This window comes from Phocoena sinus, chromosome X, assembly GCF_008692025.1.
Source record: "Phocoena sinus isolate mPhoSin1 chromosome X, mPhoSin1.pri, whole genome shotgun sequence".
Classification (NCBI taxonomy): Eukaryota; Metazoa; Chordata; class Mammalia; order Artiodactyla; family Phocoenidae; genus Phocoena; species Phocoena sinus.
In genome coordinates, this window is record NC_045784.1 from 97,478,100 (window position 1) to 97,483,133 (window position 5,034).

A 5,034-nucleotide genomic window follows, 5' to 3' on the forward strand; every position below is an offset into this window, starting at 1 on the left:
TCTGGTGTATCTGTGGGGAGGAAGGTGATCTCCGTGTCTTACTCTTCCGCCATCTTCCCGGAAGCCCCCCTTCAAGAGGCTTTTCAGTAGATTGGTCACAACTAAGATCTGGATGCAGATTTCATTAAGTATATTCATTGTGTGAAAATTCATTAAATTACATACATTTATGATTTGTGTAGTTTTATGTACATATATGTATATTGTGTATGTATATGTATATTTTACATGTATATGTATATATATGTATACATATGTATATATATCATTTATAAAAATTCATCTGACATTATTTCTATATTTGGCATCTGGTGATGTTGAAAATCTAAGAATAGCTCAATCACTTTTTTCCCTTGGTAAATGACTATAGTAGACACTTTGAGTCACCTACCCATTAACCAATCCCCTTTTACTGCTTACTTGTTGTCAGAGTCCCATCTTTGATTATAGAGCATGGAAATGTAGAAAATCACTTCCCCAGTCTCCCTTATAGCTAGAGTGTAGTAATATGGCCTTGTTGAAGTGAAGAGATGTAAGGAGAATTTTGCTGGAGCGTTCTAAGAAAGAGTTTCCTCACTAATAAAAGAGATAATTGGGCTGCCTGGATGCAGAGCAGGAGGCTGAGAGAGAGATCCTATCCACTTCCATCTGTTGCACAGGCCCCACTGTAGCTGTTGCACTATGCATGATCAGGAGAATCTGGTATACACCAGGAATCTGGCCAAGGAGGCTGAATGATAGGATGGAATTAATGAAGAAAGTAGCAGGGATAGATGTGGAGCTGACAGTTGAAGAAATAAATTTTCTATCTGTTGTATATAAGATTGTGATTGAAGCTAGAAGAGCCTCCTGGAGAATAATCAGCAGCATTAAACAGAAAGAAGAAACTAAGAAGGAGTAAACAAACTAAAAATCATCTAGGAATATTGGCAAATGGTCTAGATTGAGCTAAGGTTAATCTGTTGTTACAGTTTGGATATACCAGACAAACACCTCATTCCAGCAGCTATCACTGGCGAGTCCAAGGTTTTCTATTATAAAATGAAAAGGAACTATCACAGGTATCTGGCTGAATTTGCCACAGGAAGGAGGCTGCAAAGAACAGCCTAGTAGCTTTAAAGCTGCTAATGATATTGCAATGACAGAACTTCCACCAACGCATCCCATTTACTTAGGTCTTGCTCTCAATTTTACTGTATTTTACTATGAAATTATTTTATTTTTATACAAATTTTAAAGATTACTTTCCATTTACAGTCATTACAAAATGTTGGCTCTATTCACCGTGTTGTATAATACATCCTTTGCCTATCTTACACGCAATAGTTTGTATCTCCCACTCCCCTAACCCCCTCCACTGGTAACTAGTGGTTTGTTCTCTATATCTGTGAATATGCTTCTTTTTTCCTACTATGAAATTCTTAATTTCCCTGAGCATGCCTGCAGGTTGGCAAAATCAACTCTCGATGCAACTGCAGAGCTGGATATGCTGAGCGAAGAAAGCTATAAGGACTCTACACATCATGCAGTTGTTATGTGATAATCTGACACTATTGAATTCAGACATGCAGGGTGATGGTGAAGAGAAGAATAAAGAGTTTTTGCAGGATGTGGAAGATGAAAATCAGTGAGACCTAAAAGCCAACAAGAAAAACCATCCCTAGCCACCCTATTCCTTCCCATCCCACCACGTAGGAAATTCCTCATGGTCAGTGAGAACCACCAAATCTGACTTCTACATTTGGTTTCAGAATTTAGGTTCTGCCCTGTTTTTTCTTAAAAAAAAAAAAAAACAGTTTTCAAATGTTCTTAAAGGCAAGAGTGAATTTCTGTGCATTTTACTGGTTCCAGTTTTTCGGTTCTTTAAGACACTAATAGGACTACATACAGGCTTTTTCAGCACTACTGTATCATCTCCTGCCAGATGTGGCAGGATCACCATTAGAAATGGAAATTACATTCAAAAGCGATTAGACTTCTAGGTGATGCAAACATCTAAGAGAGAGGTTAATCACACTCTAGAGGCATAAGTGGTATCATTTTCCCTTTTTCTGGTTGTTTAAATTGAATTTTATACTGATGTTTAAAACTAATTGGGTGTTAGCTTGAGGTGGTTAAAGGTCTTTGGAGAGTTTGTTGTAATGGTCTTACTGTAAAAAAGTGCTTCAAACTCTGCTGAAATGTTGCTGAAAATCATGATGCTGGTAACAGTCCAACGATCTGTGGCTGCTCATTGCCTGCTTTTACTCTCCCTCTGAAGCAGGTTAGCATTGAAGGTGGTATGGAAAAGGCTGCATGCCTGTTATATTCTTTGTTTCTTCTCCTTCCCTCTTCCCCTGGGGAAATAAGTTCCTCAGCCATTCAATCGCTTAACTTCTTTTGTTCAGTTTGTGTGCCTTGAAGTTAATATGTACTACTGGATATCTGACTGGATCCACAGATACAAAAAATCTGTATTCTTACTGAAACACAGCATGGAATTAATATAAAACTTAAATGAAGCAAACCTTAATTTAAAATGTCAAATATTATTGCACCACTATCCTCTGTATTTCTAAAATAAAATCTCTAGTCAAATAAATAAGACAAATGAGGAGACAGTATCTACTCTCTATTCCTGCTTTTGGGTGTGGTTGTCTGAGGACACGATGAGGGGTGATGCAATAGCTAAGTGACCATGAGAGAACAAAACTAAAGACAAAAGTCTTACTGCTGCAGATGGTCATGCGAAAGGATACAAAGGGCCCATATCCTTGTGGATATCATTAAGCCACTGTACCAACTGGGAAACAGCCTCTTTCAGATTTCTTGTAATGTGAGTAAAATAAAAACAAAAACAAATGAAAAACCAACAAGAATTGAAACACCTATTTTTAAACCACTTTAAGCTATATATTCCTTTACTTGTAGCCAAAAATATCTTAATGCTACAGCAAGTAACCTTAAAACTGGGTAGGTATAATATTCCTTCTCCATCTCAAAAGTTATATAATGAGGAATATCTGGATTTTTTTGCCATTATAAATTTTTTTTGACAGTGAAGCCTTTTGCTTTGCAGACTCAGGACTTCTGTCATTTTTGGAAGATTTTCTTCTTTTAGATTTGTGAATATTTTTTGTTATTTCTATATATGTTTTCTTTCATCAGTCATATCAATTATCTAGAGTCTTGAATCCCCATTTTATGAATATCCTTTTTTTTCTTAATGGGTTTTCTTCTTTGTCCCATAATGCATTGTCTGTTATGTACTTGCTCCTGTCTTCCATTCTAGTAGCTTAGTTTTTACTAGTAAAAAAAAATAGGCAATTTTCTACTTTAATTGCATTTTAACATTACTATTATATTTCCTCTATTTGTTTCCCTGGCCAACATAATACTCTCAGTTGTCCATTCAGTTTGAAAAATGGAGTTTTTTTCGTACTTTCTTCTGCTTATATCCTAACAAATTATATTGGCCTCTCTGTAGTTGATTCTTAGTATATTCTTTTAATTTCATTCAAAATGTTTTATATCTGGATGATATTCCTCAGAGTTGTGTTATGCGATTGAGATATTGTCTTAATTTCAATGATACTTTAATCTTTCTTACCCTTTTTAAGCTCCCTTTGGGAAAGAGAGATATTATGAACCTGAACTTAAAAGCAGTTTCTTCCTTGAAATGTACCCTACTCTCTACTTACAGTCATAATTAGTCTTTTGTCCATAAACAAAGTGAAGTTTTCTTGGCTACCACCTTAGAATCTTTGAATCTTACTTTTATAAACCATCTTTAGTTTACACTAAGTAGTTCTAAGAAGGAGAACTAAAGGTGTAAAATATAACAGAATATGAATTATTTAGTCTCAATATATTTTTCTTGTGAAACTTTCCTAATTTTTACATGATTTTGAAATTGATATTTTTACAATTTCACATGAGAGTAGGAGCTTATATTCTTGTCCATGTATACACTGTGCCTTTGTTTACACCATTTAATGGTTTATGGGGTGATTAGTAAACCAATATAATTGAAACATAACTAAAAAGTATGTTTCCACACAGTTACCTTGTAAGACCATACACATACTCTAGCATTATTGGCATTGCTGCAAATCTGGGTGGATTTTAATTTTGGGAGCTGCTGTCAGAGCCAGTTGATGTATCACACAAGAAAATAACTTTCATTGTCTTATAATTACACTTCAATTCAGATCTTAAAGAGTAATATGAGATTTGTTTTCTAACCTCTTTTTCTAGACTTGATTTTTGAATGCAATTTACACCTTTATGTTTTGTGTTCCTACTTGTGCTAGCATTTTCTCCTGTGCCATCTAGGGCAGTGTTTTTAAGATAAGTTCTTTAACCATAAGAACAAACAATGCCATGTACTATGCTATGGATATTAATGTAAATCACAAGTATAAACTTTTAACATTAAAAATTTTTATTTCTGCATTAATGGTGTCTTACATAGCATCATAAGTATGTTCCTTATATAGTTAGAGAGTAGTGTGCTTTTTATTTCCAGCTGAAAGATACCAAAGAGGGTTTGCATCAAGGGAGAAATTTTCACGTTAGTGTCACATATTGTAGGATTTTATGTTTTGTTTGAATTATACTTGGAGGTCCAAGCCAACAAGCCAAAATACTGAGTTTCTCACTGTGGTTAATTTCAACTTTTCTTCCTTCCTTTCTTCCTCCTTTCCTCCCTCCTTCTCTATCTCTCCCTCCCTCCCTTCCTATTTCCCTTCCTTCCTTTCTTGGTACTTTAAGATATCAGTATATTCATTGTAGATATTTCTTAAAAATATCAGGTGGTTATAAATTAATCTTCTGTTTAGAAGATGTGAAGAAAAAAACTTATGTACACTTTTGGATCGCAAGAGTGATAGGGCATAGCAGAAAATTTGTGTACATATTGTGATTAAGAATAGGAAGATAGGGCTTCCCTGGTGGTGCAGTGGTTGAGAGTCCGCCTGCCGATCAGGGGACACGGGTTCGTGACCCGGTCCGGGAAGATCCCACATGCCGTGGAGTGGCTGGGCCCATGAGCCA

At 35.6% G+C, this 5,034-nt stretch overlaps 1 pseudogene; it reads left to right on the top strand.

Moving 5' to 3' along the window:
- The first annotated feature begins 681 nt into the window (after positions 1–681).
- LOC116747649 lies at positions 682–1,631 on the top strand (annotated as a pseudogene).
- The last annotated feature ends 3,403 nt before the right edge of the window (positions 1,632–5,034 follow it).